Below are 20,877 nucleotides of genomic sequence, written 5' to 3'. Positions count from 1 at the left end.
CCAGAAAAGCTGGCAAAAGTATGTCGATTGACGGACCCGTACCGTAAGCCAGCTGCCGGATGATCTACGAATCATCGAAAAGCGCCAGTGGGATGCGTAGAGACTGTTGTATATGAGCTTCCGCTGTCCTGTGGGAAAAAATACATCGGACGGACAGGGAGATGTCTTAATGACCGATTAGGGGAACATTGCCTAACTGTGAAAAATAAGCAATACGGTCATCTGTCAACCCACTGTCGAGAATGCGGCTGTGCGCCGGTGTGTGAATCCTGCCGGGTTCTTGCGAAGCACAAAGATAAAGACGTGCGAGAGATCATTGAAGCTCAGGCTATCTGGCGGAATAGAGACACGCGTGTTAGTGCCCCTTCAGTCGACCTGTTAGATAAGGAGACGGCTTTTTGGATGGGTAAGATTTGGATAAGGTGGCGCCACTGTGTATGGGTTATATAGGTGTATTTCCTGAAAATCAAGTTGTTGAAGTTAGCGCATTGTGTTGTCTTCTCCCTTCCGTCCTTGTTTGCTGGCGCTAAATATGCTTTCAATTTACCAACACGCCCAACAAATGGCAATGCTAGAATTTTGTTCTGTCATTCAGCGGGAATAAGAGCAGGAAGAAACGCTATTTCTTTTCACATCGTTTTTCCACAACCACATCGTTTCTTGCTGCCCTTATTCCGCCCAACATAACATGATGCACCAACTGGCCCAACAGAGAACGATTCTAATCTTGGAACTGTCCCCTTGGGGCCACTCAAAAGAGGTATTACATGACCTTAAGCATTCATTACTAATAATTATTATTCAACATTTCGAGTCATAATTTAGACGCAAAGCCTGAAGTGAAGAAGTCCCAGAGCGCCCTTACACCCTACTGAGAAACATACAAAACATTTCTTGCCGTGATGATAATTGATGTGGTTTAAATTTTTTTTTCAAGCAGCAAGGAAAGCGCCTGAGATTTCAAAATATACCGCGCGACTAGCCGCTTGTGCGCAGTGACATAAGTACCCTCAAAAAGCTAAGAACGAATAATCGATGTTGTACGCACACCAGACGTGCGAATAGGCCTTGAGCGAAAGAGGGAGTTGGAAGACAATGGTCTTTTCTTCTGCTTTGACACAGCTGATTGGCTGTTGAGGCAATGAGGCAAATAGAGCCAAGCTCTATGCATACAATAAGGCAAATTGATTCTTAAAAGTTTGTCAGCCTTATCCTGTTGGACTACACAAAGGCGAGGAGGCTTTGGCGGCGGATGACGATGAATTCGAGACAACGTCATCGCCTATCATTCCGGCCTATTTGTGCCTTCGGGTGCGTGCCGCACCCATCACGCACTGTCATCACGCCCGAGAGCACCAACATCGCACCGCGCAACAACACTCGGAACTCTTCTTTCAAATCTCTCGACGTTTCTTTGCAGCCAGGGAAAATGGAAAGCCTAGCAAATCAGACGGAAACAAAGCGTTCGGATATTTCTCAGAAAATTCCAGATCACCTATTGATGTTTTGCGTTTAAAACAACAATATCGTTATTTATTCATTTTAGTTATTTACCAATGCGCAGAGTAAAATATATATTGAGTTGCTCAAGAAGACAAGATAATTTTCTTTATTTTTTCCTAAGAGAATTTGATTGATTTGATTTGATTTCTTGATTTCCATTTACACACACACATGTACAGAGGAGTGGTAAATGGAGGTGGATGAGGGAAAAAAGCCGCAGAGACGCGGCTTGAGTTAACCTCAGCCCCTTATGTACAATATGGCTGCATGGGGTAACACATCAAGCGCCATATAAATTACATTTATATAGTGGCCATAAAACATTGCAGTTATACAATATATGAAAAAACAGTGAAACATTTCCACAATAACAATGCAAAACACACTGCGGCATTGTAATAAATAAATGGTATGCACTTGGTAACATAGACAAAAAAAGAGGAACATAACATACATTATTAATCATTAACAAACGCGCTCTAAAGAGGTGAAAGCAATAGAATTTTAAATTCTGTCAGTGATAAATCCTGTAAATTGAAGCCTACTCTGTCATATAAATTCAGTAATCTCGGAAAGTTGTTAGACAACATTTGACAACTGTAGTTAGTTCTAGAGCGCAGAACCTTTGATACTTCACGTGTACGAGTCGAATAACGGTATGAATTGACGGATAGATTTGCAAGTTGTACAAGTATTGTTACGTTTGGTATTAAAGTAATACTCGCGTAATAGTCTGCAGTTATAGATGTTATGGGCTGTCGCAATGTTGTATTTCTTGAACAGGTTTTCAGTACGGGCGGCAAACGGTACATTAGCGATGACACGTATTATTTTCTTCTGCATACGAAATAATTTACTCAAGTTACATTCTGTTGTGGTGCCCCATACAAGATACCCATAATGTATGTAAGACACGAATAAGGCATCATAAATTAATAATTTTACAAAGACGGGTAGAGTATATCTGTAGTGATTTAAAACACCCGTTATGCGGCTAAGTTTTTGGAGTACAAAGCTTACATGGGTCGTCCCATTGCATAGTACTCGTGAAGTGTACCCCTAACACCTTTGCAGAAAGAGTGAGTTCTATGTTTGTGGATCTATAAGCTAATGTTAGATCTGGAGGAAGAAGACTCATGCCTTTGTTATGAAAAATTACGGCCTTTGTTTTTGCCGTATGTACTTTTAGACAGTTCTCAGCGGACCAATAGGATAGGCTGCGCAAGAAGTCATTTGCCATACTGACTAAACTGGTGCAAGAACTGGACGAGATGAAAACACTTGTGTCATCTGCGTAAATTATAAATTTCGCCTTTTCGTAGATGGAAGTAATATCGTTAGCATATAAGTTAAATAGCAACGGGCCCAAAATGCTACCCTGTGGGACGCCACAAAATATTTCCTTGGTTACCGATGTATTGTGGCCTACAGAAACAAACTGGCGTCTGTTATTAACATAAGATTTTAATAATTGAATGGAATGCCTCTAATCCCATATTTCTCTAGTTTGTAGAATAAAATGTTGCGAATAATATGATCAAACGCGTGTGTAAAGTTGACAAATATGCCTATTGTTAATAGCTTATGTTCGAAGTTCTGTAATATAAATTCTTTTTGATCGAGAAGAGCTAATTCAGTCGACCTGTTTTTACGGAAATCATATTGAGCATTCGAAATTATCTTGTATTTTTCACGGAACGAAGACAACTGACTTAGAATAATTTTTTCCCGACCTTTTAAAAATACAGAGAGGATCGAGATCGGGCGATAATTTTTTATATCTAATTTATTACCCTTTTTAAATAATACTGCTACCTTAGCAACCTTCATATTTTCTGGAAATACGCCCGTGGAAATGCACAAATTATAAATATGTGTCAAAATAGGGGCTATATCATATATAACAAATTTTATAGGTTCAATCTGTACACCATCGGCATCGCAGCTGCGAGATGTTTTGAGTCTTAGGTATACAGAACATACATCCAAAGGCATGAGTGGCTGAAAAAATATTGTGTTTGCGTTTGGAGTAATGTGCACATAGTGCGGCGTGGGATGATAGAGGTCAAAGCCTCTTTGTACAAAATAATCATTGAAGGCGTTTGCCAAATCCTACTTTACCAACAATCTACCATTTAAAATAATTCCTTCAATTTGATCACTCCTCTGATTTCTATTCATAAGAGCATTTAGTCTATTCCATAGTTTCTTTGAGTCACTCATACAAGACGAAAATATCTGCAGAAAATAAGCATCACGTGCTTTCTGTAGCTCTTTGCTTAATTTGTTACGAAACATTTTCAATGTTTTTAGGTCCAGAGGCTCTCGAGTTTTGATGAATTTGGCATACAGCTTGTCACGCATCTTCATTATTTTACAACGAGAATTCGTTAGCCATGGCTTTCTGAGGCATATTTTTTGTCCTGTTAACTTTGTAGGCAAAATGTTTTTTTTATACACGGTAACAAACCTGCTAAGAAAAATATTGTACGCTGATTCAGCATCATGTTCGTGTAAGACGTCGTCCCAGTTAATTTGATTCAGCTCTGTTTGAAAAGATGTTAGGAAGTCCTCGGTCACTTTCTGGAAGGTTCCGCTTGTGTATCTGTGCGAGGTGCTAGCTATTCCAGTTTTGACAAACATACAAATAGGCATATGCTCACTTATAGCACTACTCAAAACAGCACTTAAGATATACTGTGGAGAGTAATTCGTTATAAACAAATCAAAGCGTAGTTTCCGTATTTTCTGTTATTCTATTGCTGGAGTGCATTGTATTTATACAACCATTTGAAATGAATACCCTTTCAAAATCGGACCGGCGTACTGTATCCGCGCCAATGTTAACATGAAAATCTCCTCTAATAATTACGTTTAGGTGGTTTTCATTAGCAAATGACAACAGATCATCAAAAAATTCAAGAAAATGGGCAAGAACAGCATCACGAGGGCGGTAGCATACAGCAAAGAGGTCTTTCTCTGAATGAGCACATAGGACTTCGTAATCACTCGTTAGGAATATATGACAAGGTATATGGTTAGACATTAATAGGGACACACCTCCCCCGCGTCTTATAAACCTATTAAGGTAAAATGTTTTCATGTGCGGAAGCTCTAAAATGTGACTATCATTCGTATACCAGGTTTTGCTTATCATAACGTCACAGAGCTTATCTATCCCCACAAAAAGCTTTCCATTTCTTGTATTTTGCTAGAAACGGATTGAGCGTTAATATCAACACAACTAATTCCCTTTTGTTCAGCTTCTACGTGGGCAAACCATTCTTGTTTAGAAAGCGACCCTAAGTGATTCATGGTGTTGAAAAAAAAAGATCAATAGCAAGGAACATTAGCAAGGAATACTAAGTAAGAGTTGAAAGCACATCCTCGTGCTTAATGACTACAGCCTGGGCACCATTTTCTTTGCGTACAAGCACATGCCCATTCGCGTTCCATGCATACTTATACCCGGAATGTTTTGCCCATTCCTTAGCGGCAGCCAGAAGCTTTCTAGATCGAGTTGCCATGTTCTCGGCAATAAAAACTTTCAAGGAACTATCTCTGAGTGATCGTTTCCTATCAAGCCAGGCATTTCGCAGTTCCTGACGCGCGAAGCGCACAATAATACCACGGGTCCTGCCCGACCTAGCTGGCAGCCTGTGTATAGCCACAACGTCCTGTTGCGATAGAAATTCGATTTTAAGTTGTTGTGCTATTTCCTTCACCTGAGATAACAAGTTATCGCCCTCAGTCTCAGGACCTTCATAAATTTCAAGGTTCAGGTGCCACGAGCCCTTTCCATCTTTTCCACCCTACGCTTTACATTGTTGATCTCTTTTTCGTGACAATCCAGACGTCTCTTAATTTCATCAGATTGATCAGACAGCATTTGCATAGATTGCTCAATGCCAGTTACATTACTTGGCAACTCCAAAAGCAAATTAATCTTCTTATCCAATTATACCAGCTTCACCATGATTTCTGGATCATTTACCTGACCCTGTACAGGTGCAACAGTTTTACCTCCTTTCCCTCGACATGTCTCACACTTCCAATTTTTCTTGAAAGCTCCTCGTTTGGCTTCATTCACGCCCAAACACTGACCAATATGAAAAAGAAATCCGCAGTCGGAGCACGTCAGAACTGAGTCATGCTCGCCGATAACTAAACGGCACGTGCAACATCGGGACATTGTAGGCAACTTTTACGTACAACCACAATCACCAGCACATGTAAGAAATGGTAGAGCTACAGTGGCTAAAACGCATTAAGGATCAACGCAATCAGTTTGGCAGCAGACACAGACAAGCAGTTTGGCAGCGGCAGCAGCGGAGCGCAAAAATAGGAAGGTTCAAATTACAGAGATAGACCAACCTGTAAAACAGAAGACCCTTCAGGCTTTCGTGCATAATGCGCTCCACCACTGCAGTCAAAATGACGCGAGACGCCCCCCGCTGAGCTGGCCGTGTTATCAGGTCGCGTTTAGCGGATTTTCGGAGAGGCGGCAGCACAGGCAGCCAGGTAGTCTCGATGCGCGCAGATCAAACATCAGGTTTCCCTGTTGATGAAAGGCAGGAATGTCCTTGAAAGGTAGAAACACCGAAGATAATCCTCTAGGGCTGCGACAACACAGCCCATGACGTCCTGCCAAGTGATCTGTAGCAGTACCTGTAAAACAGAAGACCGTTCAGGCTTTCGTGCACGATGCGCTCCACCGCTGCAGCCCAAAATCATTTCTTCGAAACAGAAAGAGTGAAGCAAAGTACAGGCATCGAGGTTAACCATACTGAACTGATAGCATTTTAGTGGTGCACACAATTCTTTTACGTATGCTGCAAACTAGCTTCAACAACCAGTAGAGCATCACGACTCCATGGATTAAAAAGATTGCGATAGAGAGATGCTTCATATTGATATCAGCATTATTTCTGCCGACAAATATGGGTTTCCGACAACAATTCTGGCTTTAGTGTGAGAGAAATGTTTTACGCCATGGACAGAGAGTAACAAAAGAAAAATACTAATTTGCTATTTATGCACGAAAAGAAAGAGGGAGATTTAAATCGATTATAACAAGGAAAGTCGAGTCCCAAAATTTAAATCTCTGTTCAATATTGTGAGGGGACAAACATTACTATTCCAACCTATCTCGCAGTGCCGTAGACCGCAGTAGGCGAGCTACTCTTTAGTCCATATATGTGTTGTCGCCATTCTCTTATTAGTGAAGTGGCATATCTTTCGAGGGTTCAAATCTGAGCTGACGTGCTATTCATGAAGTTAAAGCAGAAGCAATTATAATTCCTGAGAAAGAGAAAACTAACGCTAATGTTCAAGGATGGAATAGTGAAAACATTACGAATACCGGCTAAATTCGAGCATATAGTCTGCCCATGGAACCATGGAACCATATACCTATACCATGGAACTACGCGAGTACACGTGCCGTGATTCTGCTATCTCGTCGTGCACAAGTAAACATGCTTGCATGGTTCCGACTCAACTAATACACTATGTGAGGTGAGGAAAACCGCCGATCTTATTGTCTGCGCAAGTTTCCTGTCCATTTTCTCAAGATTCCTGCCCCGTGCAATAGGGTAGTTTTGATGGGACAGCCTCCATTACAAATACTAACAATTATAATCGCCGTTGCCTACTTGCCCGTATATCTCTCTACTATTTGCAATGTGTGCGACATGTTCGTTACATCTCTGAGTTACAGCATCTGGATATTTTGTTCCTCTGTAACAAATCACCGTGAACTTCTCACGCGCTTAGTCATGTAGAGCCCGCTTCGCTTCGAAACCAGAGTGTTGTAACCTTTTATTTCTCTTTGTTAACATGCTGTAGATGTTCACGTTGTTGATTTCCCCTATTGCCAATCGAATGTTTTATAAAGAGTTCTAATTTGCTCGCTTATTTGTTGCTATGTCCTGCTAGCTACCCAAGCGGGACTCTTTGATGAACTATCAGGTTTTCTTTGGGGTATCATTCGCCTTAGTGGCGTTACAAGAACAAGAGACTTATACAGTGCTAACAAATGGCCGCGCCTTCGGCTATAGAGAACTACCAGATAAGAAGCAGTTCGGAGTAGTGTTCCTAATCCATAAGCACATAGCGGGTAACATTGACGAATTCTACAGCATTAATGAGAGGTTAGAAGCAGTTAATCAAACTTAATGAAAGGTAAGATGTAAAGATAGTTCAAGCCTACACTCAAACATCTAGTCACGATGATCATAAAGTATATCAGTTTTATGAAGATGTTGAATTAGCAACGAGAAAAGTGCAAACTCAGTATACTGTTGCAATGGGTGACTTCAACGCAAAAGTGAGGAAAAAGCAGGGTGGCGAACAAGCAATTGGCAACTGCGGCCTGGATTTTAGGAACCCTCGAGGACAGATGTTGGTAGAATTCGCGGAAAGGAATAAGCTGCGAATAATGAACACCTTCAGGAAGTCCCAGTATACGACAGTATTTCATTCCTTCTGGAATGCTATCCTTCTGAAGCTATCATTCCTTTACGAATGCTATCATTCCTTCTGAAGCTATCTTCCTAAAAAAGACTCAATAGAAGCCTTTATTGATGACAGTTCTGCCGACGTTGCAATATTTACAGTCATGGCTTACTACTGATATAGACGCGCAAGAACGTTTCTGCAGTGACGTGTTCAACGCCTTCAAAATTGACAGGGTTGGTCGCCGGGGGGGGGGGGTAGGGTGATGTCCTCTTATTGATTAAATTTGATATGTCTTCCTCCGCCATACCAATCAAGAACGAACAAGAAATTGTTTGCGTTAAAGTGTCTTTTCGTTTTTGCACAAACATTATTATCGCGTGCTACGGTGCTCCCGACTGCGATAAATCTTATACGAAAGACTTACACAACTTGCTATTGCATTTATTTGCTACATTTTCCCAAAGTAACTTGATCCTCTGCGCTGATTTTAATCTTCCTGACATTAACTGGGATAAAATGACATCATCTTCTCAGCTATCTAAAGAATTTCTTGATCTTGTTCCAACATTTAACTTCACACAGATGGTGTCCACGCCGACTCGAGGTGGCAATATTCTTTATTTAGTTTTAGTTTCCCACCCCAATGCTCTTCAATTATTAATGTGTATTGATAGCATAAGTGATCCCAAGATGGTGTTATTTGATCTGACCTGTTAGGTACCAACCAGTCAGCCTTCAACAAAATATATCTGCGATTACAACAAAGCAGACTTCTCGAAAATCAATAAGGAATTTAACGGATTGTTTTGAGTCTTTTGAGCTGTCCGCTTCCTCGCAAAGTGTAGAGAGCAAGTGGCTACTTTCTAAACAGAAGATATTGTCTCTTCTCGAGAAATATGTGCCACTTGTCCGCATTCGGGGCGATGTCGATAAACCATGGTTCACCAGCTCCCTTGGGAAGCTCGTAAACAAAAAGAAGCGCCTTTTTCGGGCAGCTAAACTCTCGGACTGCAATTCCAAATGGGAAACGTATTTCGCATGCCTCCGCCAATGCAATTATTTGTTAAGGCAATCAAAAAATTTTTTTTCATATCGACCTTCTTGGTATCCTTCGTGAAAACCCACAAAAATTTTGGAAACTTCTACCTACAAACCGCAGTTCTCACAATATAACTTTGTCATATCCTGATGGATCACCTGTCTCTACTGATCATCGATCCCATGTCTGGAATTCTTATTTCCCTTCCGTTTTCACTCATGAACCCGCCTTAAGTAGCAGTACCCTTCCTGACTGGAACTTTTCCCGCAAGCCTTCAATCGACATCACTTCTGAGGGCGTTTTGGCCCTCATCGATAATATGAAGGTCTCCAATGTTCCCGGTCCGAATAACATTCCCGCTGAAGTCGTCAAAAGCACTAAGGTGCTTGCTAGTAAAATTCTACAAACCATCTTTACGCAGTCCATAACTACCAGTACCATTCCTAACGACTGGAAGTTAGGCAAGGTTGTCCCGGTTTTCAAAAGCGGCGACAGAACTGATCCCTCGAATTATCGCCCGATATCACTCACCTGTATTGCCTGCAAACTTCTTGAACGTGTAATCAATTATCATGTTGCCTCTCATCTTGAAACTAACTCTTTCCTTTTCTGCAACCAGCATGGCTTCCGACCAGGTCACTCATGTGAAACTCAACTCTTTGAATGCACTACTGACCTCCATTTAAACCTTGATTCTCTCTTCCAAACAGACGTAATTTATATAGACTTTTTGAAAGCCTTTGACCGTGTACCTCATGAACGACTAATGATCAAAGTGAACAGCTTTTGTCTCCATGCTCAAATGACGTCCTGGCTCCGGTGCTTCCTAATTGGCCGATCATAGTTTGCAGTTATTGGACACCGTCACTCTACAGTCACTGAAGTATTATCTGGAGTACCGCAAGGTTCAGTCCTTGGACCCCTTTTGTTTTTAATTTTCATAATGACCTCCTTTCTGGTATTTAGTCATCCATCCAGCTCTCCGCCGATGACTGCGTGCTGTACCGCCGTATAAATTCATACAATGATCAGTTGCTTTTACAGCGTGACCTCACTACAATTGAAAAATGGTGCACAGAGTGGCTCATGCAGCTAAAGGTCAACAAATGTAAGTTCATGCGCGTATCGCGGAATCACTCTTTCATGTCATGCTCTTACTGTTTGCATTTCCCTCCTATTGAGCTGGTTCAATCATACAGGTACCTCGGTATCATTTTCACTAGCAAGCTTGCACGGTCAGAACGTATCCAAAATCTGGTTACTGCCAGTAATCGATCCCTGGGATTCATAAGACGGTCACTATCATACTCACCCCGTGTGATCCGTCAACTAGCACATGAAACATTTATCTATACTAAACTAGAGTTCGCGTCGGCAATATGGAATCCCCATCAAGCATACCTTGTTGAGCTACTGGAAGCCGTCAAAAACTGCGCAGCCCGGTTTATTACATCCCAGTACGACTATCGGCTAAGTGCTAGAAACATCAAATCATGCCTCCAAATTCAATCAGTAGCACATCGCCGAAAATTCTCACGGTTATGCCTCTTTCAAAAGCTCTATTACAATTTCCCACATTAACGCGACACACTTCTTTTACCACCTTACCGTACTTCACGCCGTCTCTCAAACAACCTCAGTCTTCAACGTCTTTACGGCTGTACTAAATCGTTAATAATAATAATATTTGGGGTTTTACGTGCCAAAACCACTTTCTGATTATGAGGCACGCCGTAGTGGAGGACTCCGGAAATTTCGACCACCTGGGGTTCTTTAACGTGCACCTAAATCTAAGCACACGGGTGTTTTCGCATTTCGCCCCCATCGAAATGCGGCCGCCGTGGCCGGGATTCGATCCCGCGATCCGGCGCGTGCTCAGCAGCCCAACACCATAGCCACTGAGCAACCACGGCGGGTTGTACTAAATCGTTCAACAGCGCTTTGTTGTCGGTAGCTATTGCAGAATGAAATACCGTATTTTCGCGATTCTAAGCACCCCCCGATTCTAAGCACCGCCCCCCCCCTCTATTTTCGCGAAAAGATTGGGAAAAAGTTTGCATGCGAATTAAAGCACCCCCCTATTCGTTAGGAAGCGCGCGTAGCGAAGGCCGCCAAGCGCGCTTGCTCACACTGTCATCGAGCCGGAGCCGTCAGAGTTCCGAGGTGGAACGGCGTCCGCGGCGCGAGTACGCGTACAGCCGGACTGTGCGGATGTATGGCGAAAGCTACAGAAAGCGTCCCCATCAACCATCGCAAAGTGGATTTCGGACGCGTGGAAGCGGGTCTAAGTGGACCTTGTGGTCAAATCATTTAAGAACTGCTCGATCACAAACCACTTCAACGGAACGGAAGACGACCTGCTGTGGGATACCGAGAGCGGCGGTTCAAGCGGTGCGACGAATTCGAGTGGCAGTGATAGTAACTGAGCATCCGACACAAGCGGTGGGTTCACTGTGTGCACCGATTTTTCTTTTGAATGTTTGCAAAATATAAAGTTATTATCGCACCCGTCTCGTCATGATGTCGCAGCGAAAAGAAGGCGGGAGGACGGGTCATTCTAGATTTTTCGAATCTAAGCACCCCCCCTCACTTTGGGCATCGCCATTGTGAAAAAAAGGGGGTGCTTAGAATCGAGTAAATACGGTAGTTTACCTGACCGCGTAGTAATCGAACGTAACCCTACCAAGTTTCGGAACATACTAACGAAGTTTCTGAGTACTTATGCTTAACGTATTTCACTTATTTTTACTACATCGCTCTTTTTTTAGTGCATTGGTTATCACTTTTTGTGTTTGACAGTCATTTCCGTACACCTTCTTTACCCTTCTCAATGTTATTGTTATTGTTTCTTACTTCACTCATGACTGCTTCTACGTTTCTTTTTCTTATGAATGCTCTCCCCTTATGTAATACCCGAACAGGGGCCTTCAAGGGTCAATAAATTATTATTATTATTATTATTATTATTATTATTATTATTATTATTATTATTATTATTATTATTATTATTATTAAGCTTTGGAAAAAAGTGGACCTGGAAAAGCCGTAATGGTGAAACTAGACGTGAAATTGATTTCATACTTTCTGCCAATACCAGCATAGTGCAGGATGTTGAAGTGTTAGGTAGGGTAAAGTGCAATGATCGCAGGTTATTGATTCACCTCAATTTGAAGAGAGAAATAGCAAAAATGGTCAAAAAGAAACAGGCCAATCAAGACGCGGTAAGGGTAAAAGTAAACCAATTCAGGTTGGCACTTGCAAACCAATATGCAGCCTTAGAGAGCGATTCGATGGGGGCGAAATGCGAGAACACCCGTGTACTTAGATTTAGGTGGACGTTAAATAACCCCAGGTGGCCGAAATTTCCGGAGTCCTCCACTACGGCGTGCCTCATAATCAGAAAGTGGTTTTGGCACGTAAAAACCCCATAATTTTAAATTTAGAAGAGCGAGATGAAGATGACATAGAGGCAATGAATGGAACCGTAACTAGGCTGGCTTATGAAGCAGCTGGCTTACAAAGCAGCAGTTGAAGTGGGAGGTAAGGCACCAAGGCAACCAGCAGGTAAGCTCTCCCAAGTAACAAAGGGCCTACTAAAGAAAGGACAAAGAATGAAAGTGTCCAACTCAAGAGATCAGATAGAATTCACGGAACTGTCAAAACTAATCAATACGGAGAAGATAAGGGATATTCGAAATTATAGCGTGAGAAAGACTGAGGAAGCAGTAAAAAATGGACGCAGCCTGAAAACAGTGAGAAGGAAACTAGGCATCGGATAGAGCAAGATGTGAGCACTGAAAGATAGGCACGGCAATATTATCAGCAATCGTGAAGATATACTAAAAGCGGCGGGATGATTTATACTGAGCTGTACAGTACCCAAAGTGGCCCGGTACCTCCATGGAAAGTAGTAATGAACAGGTTACAGAGGCTTGTTCTATAGCTACCAATGAAGTTAGAAGGACCTTGCAAGACATGAAACAAGGAAAAGCGGCAGGAGCAGATGGACTACCAGTCAATTTATTCCAAGATGGGGGAGATATAATTCTTCAAGAACTACCGGCCCAGTATACGAACAGTCTTTCGGCTTCGATGGTCCTACAGAACTGGAAGAATGTCAAAAATTATACTAATCCACAAAAAGGGAGACATTAAAAAATTGAAAATTTATAGGTCCATTAGCTGGGTTTCAATATTATATAAAATATTCACCAAGGTCATCTCAAATAGAATAAGAGAAACACTGGACTTTAGTCAACGAAGGGAACAGACAGGTTTCAGGAAGAGATACTCTACAATGGATCACATCCATGTCATCAATATTGTAATCGAGAACTCCGCACAGAGGTTAATTAGCTTCACTACATGGCTTTCAAATAGTACGAAAATGCATTGGATTTAGTCGGGATACCGGCAGTCATAGAGACATTCCGTAAGCGAGGAATACATGACGCTTACGTAAATATATTGGAAAGCATCTACAGAGATCCCACAGCTACCTTAGTTCTCCCCAAGAAAAGTAGGAAGATACCTATAAAGAAAGGGGTCAGACAAGGAGACACAATTTCTTCAATGCCATTCATTGCGTTCTTGGAAGAAGTATTCAAGCTATTAAACTAGGAAGGTTTAGGAGTAAGGATCGACGGCGAATATCACAGAAAACTTCGGTTTGCAGGTGAAATTTTTTTTTTATTCAGCAACACTGGTGACCAGTTGCAACAAACGATTGAGGACGTAAGCAGATAGCGTATAAAAGTGTGGTTGAAGATTAATATGCAGAAGACAAAGATAATGACCAATAGCCGGGCAAGGGCACAAGATTTCAGGATCGTCAGTCAGTCTCTAGAGTCTATGAAGAAGTACGTTTACCTTGGTCAATTAGCCACAGGGAACCCTGATCATGAGAAGAAAATATATAGAAGAATTTAAATGGGTTGGAGCGCATTCAGCAGACATTGTCAGCTCCTGACGTAAAGTTTACCATTATCATTGAAAAGGAAGGTGTACAATCAGTGCATTTTACCGGTGCTGACATATGGGGCAAAAACTTGCAGACTGACACAGAAGCTCGAATACAAGGTAAGGACCGTACAAGGACCGATGGAACGAGGAATGTTAGATGTAACGTTAAGAGACAGGAAGAGAGCGGTGTGGATCAGAGAGCAAACAGGGCTAGCTCATATTCTAATTGACATTAAGACAAAGAAATAGAGCTGCGCAGGTCATGTAATGCGTAGGTTAGATAACCGGTGGATCATTAGAGTTACAAAATTGGCACCAAGAAAAGGGTAGCCCAGTCAAGGACGGCAGAAGACTGGGCGGGGGAGGAAATTGAGAAATTCCCAGGCGCTAGCTGGAAACGGGTGGAGCAAGACAGGAGAAACTGGAGATTGCAGGGAGAGGCCTTCGTCCTGCAGTGTACGTAAAATAGCATGATGATGGTGATGATGATGATCGTTGTAGCTTTACCACACTTCTATAAATTCAGGAAATTTCAGGTATTGGATTTATGATTTGGATATTATTTTTCTAATATGCACATTAAAATTATTGTTTATACACACCTGCTATGCAAAGCGAATTGTGCTTTAATCTTTTAGAAAGTGTCAATCTGAAGTACTCACCGTACGTTTGTTGTACGCTAGTTTTCTATAAAGAGATAGGAAAATTTCAATCACTTTTGCGAAGCACTTCCACATGTTATACTGGAAAATACACAGCGCAAGAAAAGTTTCTCTGAATGCAGTTCTAAATATACATAAACTGAAAAAGCTCAGTTTTGTTAGCGAGGTGTTTACAAGCTCACCATACGATTATCTCGGCCCACAAAATTGCACTTAAACATGTTGTAGCTCCGATTGACGCACGTATTTTGTACCGCACTGTATGTCGACGCGTTATAGGCAGGTTAAATTTGTAAAATATTATTGCCTTACCTTATCAGAGGCAATTATTTCAGTACAAGGAGAAGCAGCTGCACACGGAAAAGAGGATTCGCCAAAGCTCCGAAAAACTGGCAGTTCCGTACTTAAATGATTTGTCAGTATACTTACAGGTCATCCGTGTTATCTACGCCTATTGAAAAAAACCCAGGTCCCACAACACCTATATCCCATAATCAGGTATGAATTAAGTAGGATGTTATGTAAAAACCCGTTTTTCACATATCTCATATGAGGGTATTAGATTCGGTAGTTATGAGATATACGGTCCTTTCTTTTTCAATAGGAATGTTTTACATAAAGGGAAGCTAACTTCCCTCTTAAATTTTGTTTAATCACTAAAGATAGTTTACATGGTAAGAATAAAGAAATGCCTGGGGCATCATTATTTCGTTAGTTACAACCATACTGTCACGTGGTGGTGACGTTGAAGAACACAGTAGCAATACTGTGAAAGACAAAACGAACTTTTATTGGGCGAACCTGTGCCTAGAAAAACAGGCTACACTTATAACACAACGAGAGCGGCGAACACAGTCGGCGATCGCCGAAAATCTGATCGGCGGGTCCAGCGCGTCGGTTTTTATACAGCAGTCATCGAATGTTCCAGACTAATTGTTGGGACCTGCGTGCCTTCCACAAAGTTCTACACCATTCGCGTCACGCGATGAAATCAGATAACACATGGTTCGGCGATAACAGACAGCGGATAGAAGCGTCGATAACCTTCCAGAAACTTCGGATACATGCAGGCACGTCCCGCGCTGTGCGATAACATTTGTTAGGCGGCGAAACGTGGTCGCCCGATAAATATAACTACACGTGTCAATACGAAGTAAAAGACAATGAAACCAGTAGGAAAACGTAGGTGAAGTGAATTGTTACGCTTACTTCAAATATCGAAGTAATCAGGTTAGGGGAAATAAAGGTGACCGAAATGATAACTTACCGTAGGCTGTGACCGAACCCATATCCTGTGCATTAAATCTGCTGTGCTGTAACAGTGATACTATACCACGCTACCATACACATCCACTTTCTTGAGTATTTGGGCTTCCGCACAAGGTCAGCCCTTGCAGTGTTAGCCAGCACCTCTCATGGCCAAGGTGGTGGACTTCTAACGAATCCTTCATGTAAAAGCACGTGCTTCTCCTAACTTATAAGCTTGTGAGCAGGCAAATGGCCAATGAAACCCTCCTGTGCTATCTCATGATACCATGACTCATAAATTCAATGCCCTCGGTATTCAGTAAGCGAGAATAAGAAAATCCCAGCTATACAATTTCTTTATAGATTCAAAACCATGAAAAGTACCAATGAAGGAAGCCACAAAAGGCATAGAGGAAGTTAATGATTATGTTTAATTGTGATAGATTCTTGGTTAAATGAGATTTGCAGCAAAGTAGCAACAGCCACTAGACTACACAGCCAAGACGTTTAACTGAAAAAGAGGGGTCGTATCCCAACTGCGTTTTCAAGCCCAAGCTTGTCAGTTAAAATGCTCGACTATTTTCTGCACGTGGATTCGGATTAAAATAAAAAGACCATTCTCCAGTTCTCCATAGCCTAGTTACCGGTCATACGACATCTCCATTCTGGTTTGATTTGTTTTCTTTGCCGGATATTGCTTAATCTTCGCACTGGAAATTCCAGAACAGCTCAAGCTTAGCGTGGCTCCCAGAAACTGCATCGCCATTTTGTTGAATTTGAAAGCACGTAAGCGGCACAAAAATAAATGCCTTGCAATTTCTTTTTCTTTTGTGACTCATAATCTCGCTGGTCGTAACGCCCAGCTAAAGCATAGTAATAAAATTAAAAGTTCCGTTAAAGAGGCGCTGTGCAGTCGGACCCTCGGAGCGCTCGTTGCATGGTCCCTGTGGTCGCTCGTAGCGACCCCCGCGTAATTGACCGCGGTTTGCCGCCGCGAGCGAGAGCTGGTAACTCGATTAAGAGTCCGCACCCCGAGGTCACACTCCAGCTGCCGCGATTGGTCGTTTAAAGTTCGCAACGACAGCACAACTTGGGCCACTTGGTTCAGTGTCTTTATGCTCTTTTGTTCGCGCTTGTTTTTCAGCCAACGTGGATCCGTTTTAAATTACACAGGCTGATTGCACGCCGATCACGTCCGCCGGATTTTCGAGCCGACTACGCTTTATCTACCTTCTGGCGGTCTGATAGCGTGTCAAGATTTTTTTTTTTGCTTCATGGAAGTGGAAAGCTCGTCAACCGTATTGTCGCTTTTATTCCCAACCCATCCATCATAGTTTTTTATTGATGGGGAAACAAACATTATTATTATGTGAATGAGAGGATAAATGAGCGAGGGGGGATGTCTACATTAAAGAATTTGGCGATTCTCTGCAGGACGGGGCAAAGAAAAAACATAGGCGTGTATGGAAAAAGAATTTAAAAAAAAAACGTCAGAGAGTCTTCTGTGTGTTTGGCGGCCAGCACTGCTTACCCTGAACAGATATAATCAGAGCAGAAAAATTCGGTTAGCAAGCATAAAGCTTGCAAAAATTGCGCGTCGTCTGTACTTCTTTACAAGCAAATAAATTAAAAATAAGTGTGATTACCGAGTAAATTACTTTAACGTTGTGAAAAGAAGGGCAGCTCCGATTATCTTCAAAAGCTTTAGCTGCTTGTATACTTCAAAGCCTCGCTTTTTCATCCTGGGATGCATCAAACTGGAAACCTATTTGAAACCTATTTTTCAGAGTAAAACAATATTTGCACACCTATTCGGAAACGCACATAAGTCACCAATTTCAGGAAAGCAATTGGCAAGGCTGAAATGAGCAGCATGCGTATTTAAACACTATATTGACAGGGTTTGCATCCGTCGCTCTTTGGAACTGAAATGATTGCTAAAGTGATCAAATAAGCTGCGCTTTACATAGTGCTAATGAGCAGGCAACATGGCATGGCCGCCGTGCTGCTCATGACTGCTAAGATATCAACTGCTCAGCGAGGAATTGAGCAGAAATCAACAGAACATAGCCTGAAAATACGCAGTGTGCATGATGTCGCTCGCACATTGCGATAACTTCCAGGCACACCGGAACCTATAGAAAGCGTGGTGTTTCACACAGGTTTGAAAGGTGTACGGGAGACTCTTTCTTATTTACTTTCTTCCCATTGGTCTGATGATAAGCTCTGATACGGAACCTAACAAAACTATTATATTTTTTTGTCAGGAGAAATTCTACTGGGCATTAGATAAAATAAATGTCTTTAGATGAAACAAGCATATCACGTATATTTATAAACAAGATTATTGAAGAAGTTGAAACACAACGTGAAGGCAAACACTGAACTATGATCGATTGAAAACTTATCCAATACAATGCTAAGCTTCTGTCTAACAGGAAACGGACTTATACGCATATAATAAAAACAGGGAAAGAACATCGCCAAGCACATAAACTTGTGCACACGCAATAACAGTAATCGCCAGAATAAACGATCAAAGTCGTCCGATACATTTATTTATAGAAGATATTTCATATGCTGAGAGCATTGTTTAGCTCGGTGATGGACATGCAAACCTCTTGCATGAAAATACTCGTTTAACAATTTCTCGTGTTTGACTGTAAGCAAGCAACACTCCGATGTTGGCACTTTTCTGTTCATTTCGTAACGCGACAATGTGGAGAAAAGTGAAAAAAACTAATAATCCTTGTATATGAAAAGTTGATGTTCCAGCAGCCTTTTATAAATAGTGCGGCAAGTATGGCCCACAAATACTTTGCTATAAGACAGCGAAAGGCCGTTGACTTTGTGAAGAAAACGAAGAGACAATTTTCTCGCTGGACATGGAAGCTGGAGATGCGCCATTGTAGTCATGAATTCTAATTATGTGGGTAAAGGTTGCTTAGTATGGCTTATTTGCACACGGTATATTACGATGAGGTTTTTGGTTTACCGGTCGTCTGCTGTATTTTTTTCCCTTGTTTGTTTCCAGTCTACTAGGCTATTAGTTCCCCGCGATCTTTTCTTGTTGGCTCATTGTATCTTGGGGCACTCGGCTGAGTGCTCGAGCTGAACGACATGCAGTGCCGTGCCAAAGAAGTCGTAGTTTTGCGCACAAGGCGAAACATCGAATGCTATGACAAATAAGTGGACAGCTATACGACATAACCATAGTAATTTTATCGGCTGTATCTACTTGTAAACATATGCATACTAACTAAATTAACAAGCATGATGTTACGCGCTCACAAGGCAACATGAACCTATTTCCATTGATGAGCGCGGAAGCTCGCACTGCGAAGGTTTCGGTGAGGAAACGCGGCCGCAGCAGCGAGCGAATTCACCTTCGTGCAGGCGCTCGCATCAACGCGAAGTAAGCCGGGGAAGCACAGCAAAGCGCGAGCCCGTCAAAGATGGCTTTCGCGATACAGCGGCCGGACCGCGTTTTTACGACTGCTAGTATGTACAGCGCAGCATGGCGCTTTTCACGGCGCTCGACGTTTCTGCGCAGGCGCGGGTAAGAGCGTGTGCGAGAGAGAAAATCTGGAGGTTTTGCTCCTTGAATATGTGAGCCTGGCTAGGCACAACAGAGGAGGTTTCACAACGGGTGTTGTATGGGTTTGTCCCTTAGGCATGCCGGCATAGCGGAGTTCGGTCCAGTTTATTTACGGGAACGGACGCCTCATTTGGTGAGGGCTGTGTCTGAAGGGGCAAAGTTCTGACTGATGTAATAGTCGCCGGTCGCGTTTTTTAGTCGCGACGATAGATTGCATTTTTCTTTACAAGCGCTGCTCTAGGAGGCCACCTGTAACCGGCAAACGGAGGCCTCAGGAGAGCACCTGAGGTTACATTAAAGCAGGCGCGCAGGATCTCCAGGGCACCCAAGCGGTAGCGGGGGAACGGGAATCAAAGCTGGAAGCAGGGCGGCCCATGGGTTGGGGCCGCGGAGGCCGAAGCGTGCCAGGAAGTCCTGGAGGCACCGCCAATAATTCGAAATAATGGCACCTTTGTTTTAATTAGTAAAAAACACGATTGAATAAATACAATCGCGTCGAGCCGCCAACTTGCGATGCTAAGTTCAGCACTACCGTGCCCCGCGAATTCTGACGGCATGCCTAGGGACGAGCGCACACAACACGCACACAACACGCACAAAGAAACTCCTCCGTACTGCCTAGTCAGAATATGGGGGCGAGCTCCACCACTGGAAAAGGTGGCGCCACCGTCGGCGTGACGTTGCATGAGGGATCACGTGGACACAACGGCCGCGTTCGCTGCTTCGAAGCGCCGAACCGAGCTCAAAACGAAAGTTTAATATCATACCTGCTCTGCGGTTCTGATTGAGTGGTGAGGCGTTACCGCTTGACAACATATGAAAGTACTCTAATAGGTGGTGGCTGCCTTTGGAGGCGTGCAGCATGGTGCCGCAGTGCCGGACGTACGCAACGGAGCCCGGAATCAGCCTTATTCACACGTAGCCGCAGGAAAAGGAGCTGCGTGAAGCTTCGCTCCCGAAACTCAGAACCGGCAGGCAGCCATCGCCTACAACTCCATTATGCAGACGCGAGGAAGATTTCTGCTACGGCGCCGGGACTGCGATGTTCGATGGGTAGCCGAAAACGCGCATGAGACGCTCGCCCGGGCCCGCTGCCCGGCTGGTGTCATGACGGTTTTGGTCTATGAACTTGTTGATGCTAGATATTGGCAAGTTCAGTGAAAGGGAAAGGGAGCGGTAAGGCGCATATTAAATAAAAGGCGTGGCATATGGGCATGTTTGTGTTATAAATTAATGCACTGGATTACGAAAAAGAAGCAGAGGGAAATCGCACGCTGAGAAGACCGATAAACATACAGTGCGACACAAGTTGAGAAATGATGTTGGAATGTCCAAGAATTTAGAAGACAAAAAAAATTGAATGGTCGCGACGGCGCATCACAGTCGCCGTAGACATCGAAAACTCT

Source organism: Dermacentor variabilis, chromosome 5, assembly GCF_050947875.1.
Source record: "Dermacentor variabilis isolate Ectoservices chromosome 5, ASM5094787v1, whole genome shotgun sequence".
In the NCBI taxonomy this organism is placed as follows: domain Eukaryota; kingdom Metazoa; phylum Arthropoda; class Arachnida; order Ixodida; family Ixodidae; genus Dermacentor; species Dermacentor variabilis.
This window is presented reverse-complemented; position numbering follows the sequence as displayed.